This window comes from Desmodus rotundus, chromosome 5 (genome assembly GCF_022682495.2).
Source record: "Desmodus rotundus isolate HL8 chromosome 5, HLdesRot8A.1, whole genome shotgun sequence".
NCBI classification, from domain to species: Eukaryota; Metazoa; Chordata; class Mammalia; order Chiroptera; family Phyllostomidae; genus Desmodus; species Desmodus rotundus.
The window spans coordinates 107,308,412-107,325,908 of NC_071391.1; the positions used below are offsets into that span (position 1 = coordinate 107,308,412).

At 41.4% G+C, this 17,497-nt stretch overlaps 1 protein-coding gene across 2 annotated transcripts in view; it reads right to left on the reverse strand.

Annotated features, from left to right (window-relative positions):
- Positions 1–17,497, reverse strand: part of KCMF1 (potassium channel modulatory factor 1) — a 75,882-nt gene that overhangs the window by 49,073 nt on the left and 9,312 nt on the right. The window contains exon 1 of one of the 2 annotated variants that reach the window (XM_024558450.4): positions 16,837–16,957. The exons of the other annotated variant lie outside the window; for it this stretch is intronic. The gene's annotated coding sequence lies outside the window, so the exon portion shown is untranslated. Of the gene's footprint in view, positions 1–16,836; positions 16,958–17,497 lie in introns of those variants that run through there. 2 annotated transcript variants of the gene reach the window in all.

A 17,497-nucleotide genomic window follows, 5' to 3' on the forward strand; every position in this document is an offset into this window, starting at 1 on the left:
TGTGGTGGCCCTAGGCTCAAGTGTCACCCGTGACCTCACCCAGTGACTTTTCCAAAGGGTTTCTCGCAAGCTCTCAGGAAGGCTGAGACAGACTTTGTCCAGCGGCTCCTGTCCTGGGAGCCTCCATGCACTGGGGCAGTGGGCCCTCTCCTCACACGGAGGGGTGTGAGCTTGCCGCTCCGTGTTCACTGCGACATGCTGCCTGGATGGGAACAGATGCGTTGGGTGTTAAACCACAGAGGAAGGCAGAAGGATGATCAGGACGAAGGCCCCTATAGTGGACATGCCTGTGAGAGGGCCTATTTCTTAACGTGGGTGATGGATACAAGGATTTGTTTTATTATATTTTCAGTGAATATACACACATTTTGTATACTCTTCTGAAGGCATGACAGATTTTTCACACATACATAAAAATTCTATTCTTAAAGAAAAGGATTGCCTAGCTTGCCATATATCTGAAAAACAGCAAATAGTATTAACTTTTTTAAAGCTATAAACTTCTTAAAAGAAACTATAACAAGATATTTTTATTACCTCTTAGTGGGTAAGGAGTTTCTACGCAATACAGAGAACCTGAAACCATAAATGGAAGGAGGGGAGAGGAATACAATGGGATGTACGTATAAATGTAAAACTTTAGCCCTGGCTGGTGTGGCTCATTTGGCTGGAGTATCGTCCTGTGCACAGAAGGGTTGCAGGTTCGATTCCGGTCAGGGCACATACCTAGGTTGAGGGTGCCCCAAGTCAGGGCACATATGGAAAGCAACCAATTGATATTTCTCTCTTTCACTGATGTGTGTGTCTACTTCTCTCTATCCCTTCCTCTCTCTCTAAAATCAATAAACATAAATAAAAAAACTTTAAATTGGCAAAAGATTCCATAAACACAAAGTCAAATGACAACAGATGGGAGAAATATCTGCAACAAATAAAATGAACAATGGGCTCTTAAGAAAGCCCTGACTGGTGTGGCTCAGTGGATTAAGTGCCGGCCTGCAAGCCGAAGGGTTGCTGGTTTGATTCCTCATCAGGGCACTTGCCTGGGTTGCAAGCCAGGTCCCCATCTGGGTACACATGAAAGGCAACCACACATTGATGTTTCTCTCCCTCTCTTTCTCCCTCCCTTCTCCTCTCTCTAAAAAAAATAAAATAAAACCTTTTAAAAAATTAAGAAAAAGATCAACGGAAAAAAGTGAGAAATGACATATGAATAGGCATCTACTGAAGAGGAAGTATGTCATTCAAATGCATCCTTGGTCACAGAAATATGCCTGAAGTCCTCCAAGATTTTCAAAGGCATTCCTAACTTACAGTCTCATGAAAATCTTAAGGTAGAAGGTTCAGGTCTGACCAGTAAAATGGAAGGTAAGATAATCTTACCTCTCAGGGGTAAGATTTAACCCATTCATGGGTAAGACTGACCTTCCTCACCTACCAGTCCTCCTCCAAAATTCAACTGCTCTCACTCTGTGAGAATTTTAGTTTAGGCACTAGAGGCAGCTGGTATATATAGGTGATACTGAATCCAGGCCTTCACCCTATGCTAACCCTGGTTAGCTTCCTCAAATAGTTACATACTTGGTACATCTTTTCTCTTGCTCACTTATCTTCCCCACCCGTAAGGTCCTGTACTTGACTCTATTCTATGCAGTGTTTATTAGTGACTCAGAAAATGACAAAAACAATCTATAAGCTCTGCGTAAAAGACATAGTTAAACCATTGGAAACAGAATAGGAATTCAAGGAGGCGAACAAGTGTCAAAACAAACGACAAATTTTTAAAGGGATTCACATAAACTCTTGTATTTGGGTTAAACAACAATTCATGTGACAAAAAATTCTGGGAGAGTGAACTTCAAATAGAACTAAGCTTCAAACTAAGTAGAACTTCAGCTTCATTATTAGCCCAAGATGGGATGCAGATGCTTAAGCCAGAAAATAAGCAAATAAACTCAGTGTACATTAACAGACACAAAATACACAAGTGTAATATTGCCACAACATTTCACACCTGTCAGACCATATGTGAAGAACTGCATTCAGTTTTGGCTGTCGTATTTTAAAATGAGAAAAAAAAACCCTATATTGACAGAATGGAAAAAGATCTAGAAACTAAGGCAAATGGGCTATTTAGCAGAAGAGATGAAGAGTGGGCAATGCAGAGGGATTGTCACAGCTTCAAACAGCTAGCCCAAAGTAGCGCACTTGTTTGCTCTCTGGGCAGCTACTGAGGCCAAAACCGAGAGGCACTAAATGCAATGTGGTATCCTTAAGTAGATCCTGCAACAGACAAGGGATATTAGTGGAAGAACTGGTGAAATCCAAACAAGTCCACAGTTTAATGAGTAATGATATACCAATGTTGGTTTCTTAGTTTTGACATGTGCTCAGATGATATGGTGACGTTAAGGGAAATTGGGTGAGGGGGTAATATGGGAAGTCTCCACACAATCTCTGCAACTTTTCTGTGAATCTAAAAGAAACAAGGAGTCAGATGGTTCAACAAATGGCTCTCAGATAGTATAGTGGGTGCTCTACCAATGCACGGGTTGTATTCAGAGTTCTGACAGATTGAAGCATGCCTTTGAAAGGATTTCTGCACATTTCATGTGACACTGGTGCCATCTAAGTGGGAGGATAAATGAATTGGGTAAGGCCACTAATCTTGGAGTCTGAATGTAAAGTACAAAGCTAACCCAAGCAGATTCATCAACACTAGGGAAGTAACAACCCTATATTTGCAATAGTGTTGCAACTGATTCTTCTATCAGTTTTGAAGGAACCCCCCCCCCAAAGCCTTTTCAAACTATAGGTCATGATCCAATTAAATTAGTTTAGTTATGATGGTTCTCCCAGGAGGTGCCAGGGAGTCTTCTTTGGGGGGAGAATTCTGCCCGGGGTACTTTTTGGTGGGGGGGGTCTCACAATGACTGGGGGCTCTACTGCCATTGACTGAGGAGAGGTGCCAAAGTTGCTAGGCATCTGGAAATGCAAGAAAGAACTGTCCAGTATCACAAGACATTCTAAAGTTCCCACCAGACATTCAATTAGGAAATGCAAAAAAAAAAAAAGTTTTTTAATTGTTTAGGTATACCACCAAACTGCATTTTCCCATAAACATAAAATATATTTTGCAGCTTTAGAGAAGACTTACTTTCCAGGTATGTCTTCATCCCATACGTTAAGAAACAATTGTTTTGCTTCATTTAGAACTTTACAAAAAAAGACTGTTGAGCCTTTCACAAAATCCTGACAAAGCTGTTTGTAGCAGCTGAATTCTCAGTACAGCATACCTGTATGAGACTGCTTTTATAGCTATAACTTTCGAAAAGGAGACTCCTCTGAATGTATTTATTTCCAAACAGTATTTAGTAAGGGCTTATGAAAGAAGGTTCTTTCTAAATTTTATTGACACCAAAAACAAATTCACATCAAGGTCATCATATATATCTATTTTATTGATTTAAGAGGAGAGGGAGAGAGAGAGAAACATCGATTTGTTGTTCCACGTATTTATGCATTCTTTGGCTGACTCCTGTATGTGTCCTGTCAGGATCAAACCTGCAACCTTGGAGTATACAAAGATGATGCTCCAACCAACTGAGCTGCTGCACCAGAGCCCATCCTATATGAGTTTAAAATATATGCTGTGGCCCTGACTGGTGTGGCTCAGTGGGCTGGGGACTGTCCTGCAAACCCCAAACCAAAAGGTCGTTGGTAAGGGCCCGTGCCTGGGTTGCGGTTTGGTCCCACACTGGGGTGTGCTTGAGAGGTAACCTATCAATGTTTCTCTCTCACATCAATGTTTCTCACCTTCTCTTTCCCTTCTCTTCCTCCCTCTAAAAATAAATAAAATCAGCCCTGGCTGGTGGGGCTCAGTGGATTGAGTGCTGACCTGTGAACCAAAATGGTCACCGGTTGATTCGCCCTCAGGACACATGCCTGGGTTGCAGGCCAGGTCCCCAGTCGGGGGCGCTCAAGGGGCAACCACACACTGATGTTTACCTGTCTTTCTCTGTCCCTTCGCCCCTCTCTAAAAATAAATAAATAAAACCTTTAAAAAAATTATAAAAGATAAAATAAAAATCTTTAGAAACAAAACAAAATCTTTTGGAGAAGCCAAGATACCATTACAAGGCATATGTGACTGGGGAAAAAAGTTCTACAATATTAAAAAAGGCTAAGAAAGGAAATAATCAGGAAGAAACATACAATTCTATGAGGAAAAAAAGTGAGTGTGAGAAAAAAATTCAAATGAAAATGAAGCTACACACTTATGACCCAGCAAATCTCACTCTTAGGTAGACATTTATAAATTATCTCATGAATTTAACTTTTAGAGTCTCTTACGTTTTCTAAATATAAAGTAATATTAGCAAAAAGAGATGTCTTAGCTCCTATTTTTAAATGTTTATTTATACTGATTATTTGATTTCCTGTCTTAATATATGCATTCAACTTGTAAAGGGTGATATTACTCCTGAGAGGGTGTTTGGAAAATGTGGTTGTCACCATGACTGGGTGTCACCATGGCATTTGAAGGTCAAAGCCAGGGATTCTAGAAATTTGCAGTGTGATTGACAATATTACACAATGAAGAAGTGTCCCACCTTTCCCATGACTTCTCAATGTCCCAACAGAAAAGCCTGTCTCTAATTATTTGATTTACATATAGGTAGTTTTCCATGTGAATGCACACTGAAATCACAATTTAAACAATTTATCCAGAGAGTAATACAACTGTCTGGGTAAAATATTTAAAACTTGACACCATGAGTTGTTCAAAAAGAAACAGCATCGAAGGCCGCAATGCTTAAGGTATCTGAATGCCCCACAAAACATGTCTGTTATGGATCTGCACTTCAAGCTCTCACTGAAATTCATAATGATTCTGTATATAGGCACAAGTATCTAACTTCATTATTTCTTCTAATGTAATAATTATGCCTGATCATTTACATCTAAAGGCATATTATTTTATTATACATTTTATTTTTGTTTCCTTTTCCTTTATGTTAGAATATTATAGTGATTTTGTTAAAGTATATGAGTTCTTTACAAAATAAAATTCCAATGAATAAACATAGGAAAAATGGTAACAGTTGGAAAATCAACATCTTGCAACCACTATGAAACAACAGATGTAGGCAGCTACAATCAGTGACCACCAAGGGAGGGACAAGCTGACATTTGAATCCCCTGAGACAACCACGCATTAGAGGCCTCTCAATATGATATAGTAAATAAGTATTATCAAAATTCTTACCAAAACAAACATCTGAATACCACTGAAAAGAAATATGGGGAATGAAAGGATATATTGAAATGACATCAGAACTTCTGACCAAGATGGAGGTGTAGGTAGATACACTGTGCTTCCTCGCAAAACCCAAAACAGGACAACAACAAATTTAAGAACAAAAAATAACTAGAGCTGCCAGAAAATAAAACTGTATGGAAGTCCTTTAACCAAGGAGTTAAAGAAGAAACATTCATCCAGACTGGCAGGAGGGGTGGAGACGGGCAGCAGGGGCGGAGAGGATGCACGGCAAGGCGGGTAGCAGGCCAGGAGAGCAAGGCAGTGGCAGGCAAACCAGGCGGTCCCACATTTGTGTGCCAATAAATCGGGAGGAACAACTGGGAAGTGAGACAGACCATGCAACCCAGGGTTCCAGTGCAGGAAAAGCAAGCCTCAAAACCTCAGGCTAGAAAAATCTGTGGGGGTTGTGGCTGACAGGAGTCACTCCTAGCTTCACAGGAACATTCATTGGAGAGACCAACAGGGTCCTAGAACGTAGACAAATGTACCCACCCGGGAATCAGCACCAGAAGGGCCCAATTTGTTTGTGGGTAGCGGGGGAAGTGACTGAAAGCCGGCCGTCAGCTGAGGAAGTGGCACTGTTCCCTCTTAGACCCCTCTCCCACATGGAGCACCACAACTTCCCCCACCCTGGCGAATACCTAAGGCTCTGCCCTTTAGGACATAACAGGTGCAAGGAGACAAAAAAAAAAAAAAAAAAAGAAAAAAAAAAGAAAAGAAAAATGGCCCAAATGAAAGAACAGATCAAAGTTCCATAAACAAAACTAAGTGAGGAGGAGAGAGCCAACCTATCAGATGTAGAGTTCAAAACACTGATATCCAGATGCTCACAGAAATGGTTGAGTATGGTCACAAACAGAGGAAAAAGTGAAGGCTATGCAAAGAAATAAAGAAAAATATACAGGAAACCAATGGTGAAAGGAAGGAAACCGGGACTCAAATCAACAATCTGGAGCAGAAGGAAGTAATAAACATGCAATTAGAACAGCATAAAGAAACAAGAATTCAAAAAAAATGAGGAGAGGCTTAGGAACCACTGGGACAACTTTAAATATTTCAACATCTGAATCATAGGGGTACCCGAAGGAGAAGAGGAAGAGCAAGAAATTGAAAATTTATTTGAAAACATAGTGAAGGAGAACTTCCCCAATCTGGCAAAGGAAATAGACTTCTAGGAAGGAAGTCTAAGAAGCTCAGAGAGTCCCAAAGAAGTTGGACCCAAGGAAGCACACACCAAGGCAAATCATAATTACATTACCCAGGATGAAATATAAGGAGAGAATCTTAAAAGCAGCAAGAGGACACCTACAAAGTTACCTACAAAGGAGTTCCCTAAGACTATCAGCTGGTTTCTCAAAAGAAACCTTACAGACAAGAAGGGGCTGGAAAGAAGTATTTCAAAGTCATGAAAGGCAAGGACCTACATCCCAGATTACTCTATCCAGCAAAGCTATCGTTTAGAATGGAAGGGCAGATAAAGTGCCTCCTAGATAAGGTCAAGTTAAAGGAGTTCATCATCACCAAGCCCTTGTTATATGAAATATTAAAGGGACTTATCTAAGAAATTGAGGAAGATCAAAATCTATGAACAGTAAAATGACAATAAACTCACAGCTATTGACAACTGAATATAAAAAAACAAAAACAAACTAAGCAAACAACTAGAATAGGAACAGAACCACAGAAATGGAGATCACATGGAGGGTTATCAGTGAGGAGAGGGAGGCATGAGAATGGGGGAAAAGGTACAGGGAGTAAGAAGCGTAAATGTTAAGTACAAAATAGACAGGGGGAGGTTAAGAACAGTATAGGAAATGGAGAAGCCAAAGAAGTTATGTGTACGAACCACAGACACGAACTAAGGGGGGTGGGGGGCGGTAATGCTGGTGGAGGGAGGTGCAGAGCAGAGGGGAGTAAAGGGGAGGAAAAAAAATGTAATAGCATAATGAATAAAATATTTATAAAAAATAATAAAATGACATCATAAAACTTTAAGCCAGAATGTAGGAAATACTGTCAAAGAAATGTTCAACAAGTAAACTTAATTTTAAAAGGGGGAGGGCTGTTATAAATTAAGAGATTTTAAAGGACATACCAACCAAATGTAATAGGTGGACCTTGCTGGAACCTGATTTTAACCACCTAACTTTAGTAAGACATTCTTGAAACAATTAGGAAACTGAACATGAACTAGGCATTAGTGTAACAATAAAAATTAATGTTGTTTGTAAAGTGTGATAATGATACTGTGGCTTCCTAGGCAAACACATACATGCATTTTCATCAACTAAACACTGAAATATTTGTGGGCAAAACGATACGCAAGTCTGGAATTTGCTTTAAAATATTCAAACCACAAAATGGAAGGGGTCATAAGATTGATATAGAAATGGCAAAATAATGCCCTAGCTGGTGTGGCTCAGTGGGTTGAGAGCAGGCCTGCGAACTGAGGGGTTGCTGGTTCGATGCCCAGTAGGGCACATGCCTGGGTTGTGGGCCAGGTCCCCAGTTGGGGACACATGAGGGGCAACCACACATCGACATTTCTCTCCCTCTCTCCTTCCCTTCCGCTCTCTCTAAATAAATAAATAAAATCTTAAAAAAAAAAAAAAAAAAAAAGAAATGGCAAAATACTGATGTGTTGAAAATGGGCAAAAGAATGGGGAGAATACTAGTAACTGTGTTAATCTCAATTTTTAAAAATATCTTAGAATAGCCCTGGCTGGTGCAGTTCAATGGGCTGAGCTTCAGCCTGCAAACCAAAAAGTGGCTGGTTCCATTCCTGGTCGGAGCACATGCCTGGGTTGCGGGCCAGGTCCCCACTTGGGGGTGAGTGAGAGGCAAACCGATCTATGTTTCTGTCCTTTCTTCCTCCCCATTTCCCCTCTCTCTAAAATAATTTTTAGAATCTTAGAAAAAAAAATCTTAGAACAGAAGAGTTATAGAATCATCTGCTTAGGCCTCTGTTTACTTCAGGTTACAACTAACCTGTGGGTCAACACTCTCTCTGAGCTACCCACTCAGTGCTGAGTTTTCCTTGTATCATCACCCATGCATTTGTCCTTCCCATGAGGACATTAACAGTCTGTCTGATACACCCCAACTAAGGAAAGGTACTGTTTATAACACCACTTTGATTTGCCAATTTAGGAGCCCTATCAAAAAGTAAGTTTGGTGTGCTTGGTGTCGGTGTACCCCCCATGGATCCTAACCACTATTATCTTGAATGGGCCTTTTGTCCTTAGTAAAACTGTTCTTCCCACTGTTCTCAAATTCCACCTTGTGTTTTCCTGGCTTGGCCACCTTACTACCTACTGCTTTCTGCCCACCCCACTGGTCTGGAATGCCCGTCTACTTCTACTCTACCCAGCAAGTCCCTTCCCTACAAACCCTTCTCAGCGCCCTTGCCATCATCTGAACGTTCCATTCATGAAATGTCAGAGAAGGAAGGGACGATTCATAGCTTTCAGTGTCCTATCGTTTTAAGTATGGAAGCCTTTCAGTATCTCCTGTATTTTTAATTTCCTTCCCTATTAGAATGCGAACTCCTTGGGGGCAAGGACCGTATCTTAAATAAGGATTGTTAGCACTCACATTATATGCAAAGAATTTAGGAGCATGGTAAACAGCTGCTCTCTATATCCAAGATGAGAATAATTGAGCTGGCTCAAACTGTATGCCAGGCATTATTCTAAAGGTTTTCTATAATAACTATCACATACAACCACCCTGAGGTTACCAAGCATTATGCCCATTTCGTGAAACGATGCACAAGAGATAAACAATTTGCAAGAGGTTATAGTTAGTGAGTGAGCAAGCTGGGTTTGAAGTCAGGTAGTCTGGCTCCAAAGTCCCATTCCCAAAACCAACTGTTCAGCACCTCAGAAAAAACTTGAGCCTGCAGTGTGGGGTCATTTCATCCCAGGGGCATGTTCAGGAGAAAACAGGCTGGAGTAAAAGCCATGGGATCTGAATTCTAGTCTTGACACTGATCTCAAATGACATGACTCAGCAGCCCTTCTAGACTGCAATTTTATTTGGAAAAAAAGAAAGAAGTTGATTTCCTTCTGGACCTAAAGACCTATTATTCTACCTTCCTCTGGATTTTATTGGAGAGAAAAGAACTAAAAAAAAACTAACTCATTATCCAGCTGACAAAATAGCCTAATTCCCACAGTGAGCCCTCCTGGACTGAACTCCAGTTTATTCACCCAAATGGCTTATACGTCTCCACTTGAACACCTAACAGACATCTCCAACCTCTTATGTCTGCAACATCTTGACCTCCACCTTCCAAATGCTCTGCCCCTCCTCCTGCCTTCCCCATCTCAGTAAATGGTCCTCTTCTCACCCACCTGCTTTCACCTGCACTAAACCATCAAGTCCCGTTAGCTCTGCACTCAGAGAACTAACAGTGCCTCACCACGGCCTCTATCGCCCCATTTAATCTGGACTCAGTCTTTCCCTACTTCGTCCTCTCTATTTCTCCTCTTTGCCTCATCAGCTCCAATCGCCCTACTCCTCAAACAACCTACTTTATTCTCACCCCAGGCCTTTTATACTTGAAGTCTCTGCTTGAGGGGTCACCTCCTTTGCAAGGTCTTCCTGACCGCTCTCTTAAAAATTACCACAGATACCACTCATTCGTCTTCTATCATTCAGTCCTTATTCCCTGTTTTATTTTCTTCAGAATATTATCACTAACCAAAATTATATTATATTTCTTTTCTGTGCCCCGCCCCGACCCCCATTAAAATCTAAGCTCCACAATAAGAATTCCCTCTTACTCTTTTTCATTAGTCCATCCCCAGTTTCAGCAACAGTGCCTGGCACAGTGTTTATTGAATGAACGAATTTTCCCGGTCTCTAGTATCTGCAAACCCTGCACTAAGTGCTAGAGATTCCTTAGCTGTGGATATCTCCTTCCCTTCTCAGCTAAATCTTTAGGTAGCGTTTCCTGTCTCTCAAGTTCATTCAGGATTTAATAAACTGCAATCTGGGCTCTAGACCACTCCTTTGAAAGCGCTCATTAAGTCTCACAACCTTCCTTATTCCAATAGCCCAGTCAATGCACACTTCATTCCATATCTTCCTGACCTTTCTGCAGCAAAACTGACCATGTCCTCCTTTCGGCAAATCACCTTCCTAAGTTTCAATGCCAGTATTCTCTCCTGGTTCTCCTTCTACTCGCCAGGCTATCTGCATTCAGTCAGTCTCCTGCTCCTTAAATGTCAGGTGTTCTCAAATGCTTAATGACCAATCTCCTCTTCTCAATAAATGTTCTCACCATCACGAAGCAATCAACTCTACTACTGTAGATTTATCTTAGCCCAGTCCTCTTCCTCCTGAATTCTAGACCAACATGTTCAACTGCCACTGGACAGCTCTACCTGGATGGCCCACAGGAACCTCAAACCCAACCTGGGAAAGATGGAAAGTCACTTCTCTTTTCCCTCTTTCCCACGCTCCCCCTCAAAGCATGGTTCTCTGCTCTAATAAACATCCTGATGAATGGCACTGACCAAGCAATCAAGCCAAAACCCCAAATTTCCCTAGACATTTCCTTCTTTCTCAATCCCTCTGTTTAATCAAATCACTAAATAGGTCTCCTATTTGCACCCACTAAAGCAATTTTCTTATCCTGTGGTCACCTACCTTGTGGTCCCCTCCCTCCGCCCCCCATAAATCCATCTTTCAGAGTATATCTTTCTAGGACACAAAAATCCAATTCCTGGCTTAAAATTTCCCCCAAACTAATCCCCATCACTGTACTATCTCGACAAGGTTTTTCTCCTGGCATTAACTCCTCTTTTTGCTCCAGTAATGCCAAATTTCTCATGATCTCCCCTCAAAGGACACTCTTTTTGCTAATGTCTCCCCATGGGATACCCTTCCCTACACCAGCTACCTGGCAATCTATCAAGTCCCAGCTCAAATGCACGACTTCTGTTGGGAGGCCTTCATGAATTCATCCATGAAACTGAGAAGCCTCCCCTATCTATTCTTTCACCGGACCTTGTAAATGTAAATTTACTATAGTTCTTACTTCAATTCCCTGTCTCATCGTAGAGGGTTTTGTCCCCAGTCTCCAACTCAAAGTCTCCACATAGAGAAGGTATTCAATACATACTTATTAAGTGAATGGATTAAAGCAGAGATCAGCAAACCATGGCCTATCACCTGCTTTTGAATAGCCTGCTAGCTAAGAATACTTTTCACATTTTTAAATGTTTAGAAAATTTTAAAGAGTCATATTCAGTGATGCCTGGAAACTGTATATAATTCAACCTTCAGCATCCATAAACAAAGATGCATCCAGCCATAGCCAGGCTCCCTGTGCACGCTTAGCCTCGTGGCTGCTCTCGTGCCCCCCCCACGGCCGAGTGGAGTCGCTGCCATCGAGACTGCGTGGCGCACGAAGCCACGGTTGCTGTGCAGCTCTGCACAGAAAACGTGTGCTGACCTCTGCATGAGATACACATGAATACGGGCTTTGGTTTCGGACAGAATCTGATCGAATCCTGGCTTTACCACTTACTATCTTTGTGACCAAGGACAAATGACCTAACCTCTGAGACTCAGTTCCTTCATGTATAAAATGGGTTAACAAATCTTGCTGGGTTGTCTGAAATTTTACTAAGCCTTTTAACTGAGGTCCCTGCTGTAGGAACCAGTCTACAAAGTGCCTGGTGCAGAGTACAGCTTCATGTTGAGAGCCCAGGCCTGGGTTTGAATTCCAGCTGTATCACAGACTGAGACACTGGGCAAGGTACTGAACTTCCCAGTGCGTCAATTTCCTCATCTACAAGGCTAGGATAATAATACGTATCTGAAAAGGCTGTCGTGAGAATCAAATGAGTTCGTACCATGCCTGGAAGACAGTAAGCAGTCAACAAATGTTACTATTAATATAGCAAAAGCTTGGTTAATATTAGTTTCCCAGTTTCCCACCTTTCTGTCTACCTTCCATCCCTATTCGAAGAAGCCTACATCTAAAGCAGTAAGTCAAAAAAAAAAAAAAAAAAAAAAAAATAAAGCAGTAAGTCAATGCCTGCATGGCAAGTGCTGTTAGGGTCTTTGTGGCTTCCCAGTCACATCATAATCATGGTTCTCCTCTTAGCAACCTGATGATCCTCCCTTCTCCCATGCTTTCTTCCTTAGAGATCTAGCAATCGCAGGCTTCAGTGTAGGGGACTATAAAATTCTTATCACTAGCCAAGATCTCTCTCTCCCCGCTGAGTCCCAGTTAGCATTTCGCAATTCCTGATTTCTACCCAATGGCCTTCACCTTAGTCAAAATCTTAAAAGCTAAAAATTACTTTCCCCATCTCTCCGGTCCTATCTTCCCTATTTACTAGAAGAGCCTGTTGTTCTAGCACTCTGGCTAGTTCGTCCTGAAATTATACGTTAGTCCTTGCTCTCTCACATTGAGACCTCGATTCATCTTTTTCCTTTTTTTGTTCCTACTGCCATTTAGTAATTCGGGTCCTTTTATCTTCAAGTTTATTTCACCAAAAAAGCTTCTAACTGGTTTCCCTGCCACAGGCACTAACCTCTCCCACACACTCTATGACACTAACTTCCCTAAAACGTGCCATTTTTCATCATAGCCTTTTCAGCTTAAAACTTGTGGTGCACTACCCTCTCTCTTCTACCCCAAATTCTGTATGGAAAAAGCAAAAATTGACTTTAGTGTGGTAATCAAAACTCCTATCTACTTTGCTCCAATCCTCCTTTCTAACTGTATCTCCCATGTTAAGAATACTATCACCTTACATTTATGCAGTGCGTAACTTAGAAAACATTCTTACAAGCACTGACATTTCACTGTCACACAGGTGAAACAGGCATTAGCACCCTTTTACAGAAGGAAAAACCGGCTTCTAGCACTGCACTACAAGTCAGAACAAAGGGTCCCTTTTCCACTTTCCCCTTAGAATCATAGGTTAGTCAGTCAGTCCATCAATCCTTCTAATACCTCAATCCCACCACGAATACATAGGAGTCTCCTGTTCCAGAAACTCTGGTCTCCTCAGTGTTGTCCTATCCACCTCACTCCAACACACCTCACGTTTTCTCAGCTCTGCCCTGTATCTCCTACCATTGTCTCCTTGGTACATGCCCGTCCCCCACTCTTGTTATAAAAGTACAGAATTTCTTCAAGTCTTGAATTTAAATGACACCTTTTTTGAAATGCCTTCTCTGACACCCAAAAACCACTGCATTCCACTTGCCAACACTATGGAACTTGTAGTTACTGATTTGACATTTACTGCCCCAGTCATACTATAGCTAGTTTATTTTATGGTTAGACCTGCCCATATGCCCTTCTAGGAGGAAAAATTATTAGAGCTGTCTACTTTTCTCACAGTACCTATCACAATACCTTGTACATAAAGACTCAAAGTTGTGGATTCTACAGCCTAGGCCAGTACCTTTCCAACAGCCAGGCGCAATCCATGACCAGAATGGGAAATCATCCCGGAACGTCACAACTAGTGTTTCTGTTTCTAAGAAAATAGAATGCATCTCTCATAGTAAAGATGAGTACTGTTTTATAAAACTCTTATTTCATTGCATATGTATGTAACTATTGGCTAATATCAAATAATTTTTTACTGATGTGTCGTATGTTTTTTAAAGTTTGAAAGATGCTAATGTAGATGACCCAATTTCTAGGCTCCAGGGTTTTACATTCAAACCAGGAAGTCATTTACTCTCCATCAAACTGCACATGCTCCGAGAAAATTCAGCTAAATAAAATATAGACAGTTCACAGCGGCTGAGGGAGACAAAGCTTAAGAGAGTAATGAGTGTAAGGGGAAACTGTGGAAAGAAATGTTTCTTAGAGATGGTGGAATATGCTACAATACTATGTATTTAGTTTCCAGCCTATGCCATTTGTTTAGCAAAATACCTCTACAGAAGGACTTTTAAAATTCTCTCAAAGCACGCACACTTAAACACAGTCCTCACTGCAGCCTACAATACAGAGGGGTGCAGGATCTGGCCCCGGCTATGCCAACCTCATTTCCTACCCCTTTCACCCTTGGTCACCTCCCTCCAGCCTCAGTGGCCTTGTTGCTATTCCCAGAACATTCCAAGTTTCAGGGCCTCCGCACGTGGTGTACACTCAGCCAGATCCTTCCTCCTTTAAATACCCTTCCCTTCCAATGTCCCATTTTCAAAAGGGGCCTCCCTGGCCACTGCATCTACAGTAGGCCCCCAACTCTCTAGACCCTTAACTTGCTGTATGGTTTTTCGTAACACTAGTCACCTCCTAATACGCTCTTGTATATTTATTCTTTTATGGTCTATCCCAGGGATCCACAAAATTTTTCTGTGAAGAGCTAGGTATTAAATATTTTCAGCTTTCTGTCACAAGTACTCAACTCTGCTAATGTAGCACACAAAAGCAACTTAGACAATATATAAATGAGCAGATGTGACTCTGCTGCAATAAAACTTTATTTACAAAAACAGGTAGCTGCCCTAGCTGCTGTGGCTCAGTGGACTGAGTGCTGGCCTGAAAATCAAAGGATTGCATGTTCGATTCCCAGTCAAGGCACATGCCTGGGTTGCAGGCCAGGTCCCCACCCAGTAAGGGGCGTGCGAGAGGCAACCACACATTGATGTTTCTCTCCTTCTCTTCCTCCCTCCCCCTCTCTAAAAATAAATATAAATACATACATAAACACATAAATACATGACTAAGATCTTTAAAACACACACACACACACACACACACAAAACAAGCAGCTGGCTGGGTTTGGCCCACAGGCCATACACTGGTGCTATATCCTTCTAATAAAATATGAGTGTCACAGGGCCCTGGCTGGTGTGGCTCAGTGGACTGAGTGCAGGCTGCAAACCGAATGGTTGCCGGTTTGATTCCCAGTCAGAGCACATGCCCCAGTGGGGGGCACACAAGAGGCAACCACACATTGATATTTCTCTCCCTCTCTCCTTCCCTTCCCTTCTCTCTAAATATAAATAAAATCTTTAAAAAAATTTTTTAAATAAAAAAATAAAATAAAATAAAATAAAACATAAGTGTCACAGGGACAGGAATCCTCTCCAGCCTCAAGTACACTTTTGATAAATATGTATCATGTAAATAAATAGTATTAGTCTGGAGTTGGGAGGCACATTCTTCTTCCACCTCCACAGATACAAATAACATGGTGTTCAAGAAGAATGAGGCCAAGGTCAGCAGCTCCGTTTCCATTCGGTTAGTATCACACTGTGAAAGATGTTACAACAATCATTGTGTGCTACTGTCAACAGCAGTGACCATCTCACACATAAATGCTTCTGGTCACAACTGGGACCTAGTAGGAGCTTGTTAAAACGCAAGATTGCTGGGCTCCACTCCCAGAAGTTCCAATTCAGTAGGTCTAGGGTATGTCCGAGAATCTGTCTTTCTAGCAAGTGCCCAAGTGATGCTGATACTGCTGGTACTGAACTATACTTTGAGAGCCACGGGGTGGAGAGCACCCGAACACTGCAGTACTAACATTTTTATACTATTAAAAAAATAAAAGAGCCACAAATTCCTGAGGTTCCAGCGATCAGGCTGCAGGGGTCTGAAAAAGAGCAGAACCATACAACAGCCTGAAGCAGAACCACTGCTTCAGTAAAAATGAGGGCAAAAAACCACGAGGTCTTTAATTTTTAACAGCCTGTCTTTCAAACACTCCATTTTCACTCGCAAATCTGGTTTAACTGGCTAACACAATAAACCAAACAGGTCAAAGAGAGAAATCACCAGTGGGTGGCTAGCTCTAATAGTACGCTGAGTATTAGCTCCATAATCAATTTCCTCAAAATTACTTCAAGAACCATAACCACCTGGCTTTCTATTGTTAGATGCCAAGAGTGTTTTCTAGATGGATACTAGAGATCCAATCTCATTACAATTAAATACACCTCCAACTTTCTCGGCCTTAGCACCATTTTCTTAGAAACCTCTGTGTCTTGAAAGCCAAGTGGAGGAAGAAATGAATGCACAAACAAAAGAAAGGTGAGGCAGAGGTCCAAATAAACTGCTAGCTTGTGCACCAGTAGATGCCACAGGAGCAAAAATAAGGAAAGCCAGAGGCCAAGGGTGCTGGACCAACTGCGGGACGGCATGCTTGCTGTCTAGAACTTCACAATGCTTCTAGAACATCCACAACTATCTTATCACCACCAACAACTACCTTGCTCGTATAAAAACAGTCTCTTTTGGTCCTCTGCCCTGGACCTGTGACTCTGGACTAGTTCTATTCTCAGTTGTGGCTGAATGCAACATGTATACAATACATTTCTTATGCTACCTTAGCTGAAAAAGGAAAAAAATACATAAAAGAAAGAAATACACCTGTAACGAATTACCAAAATGATGATAAGTCTACCACTACCAGAAAAAACCCACACCTATCCTCTAAATTCACCATAATAAAACTTACAACAATTTTTACACGTTCTACATTTATAAATGCATGGGACTTTAAAATAACCCCCCAACTCACATTCAAATTACCCTGGCCCTGGTGGTGTGGCTCCGTGAATTGAGCGCTGGCCAGCAAACCGGCAGGTAGCTAGTTCGGTTCCTGGTGGAGGTACCTGGTGAAGCGTGGGTTGCAGGCCAGGTCCCAGCTTGTGGGCATGTGAGAGGTAACTGATTTGTGTTTCTCTCCACACATCACACATCCATGTCTCTCTTCCTCCCTTCCTCTCTCTCTAAAAAGTAAATAAAATCTTTAAAAAAAATTACCTGAAGCCATTATGTACTCCTCCAATCTGAACAGCTCACAAAGTGATTAGAATTTATGTACATTTGTAGCTGTTTCTAAAGTGGGTGTCTGTTATGATGGTTATATATAACTAAAGTAGGTTCAAAAATAATTTTCAGGTGAAAAAATAAGGTAAAATTTAAGCTCTTAAAAGAGAAATTCAAGAAGCAGAAATCCACAAAGTTCACAGACCACTAAGTAGATGGCAATACTGCAACAAAATGCACCTACAAGAGAGACAGCATACAGTCAACGATGAATTGGCAGACCCCAAGTGCACAAGTCTAAAGATGATTTCAGCTGAGATCAAGTGTTTTTGGTGAGATGATTAAAAAAACAAGATGTGGTGCATATATACAATGAAATATTATTCGGCAATAAAAAATGATCTTACCAT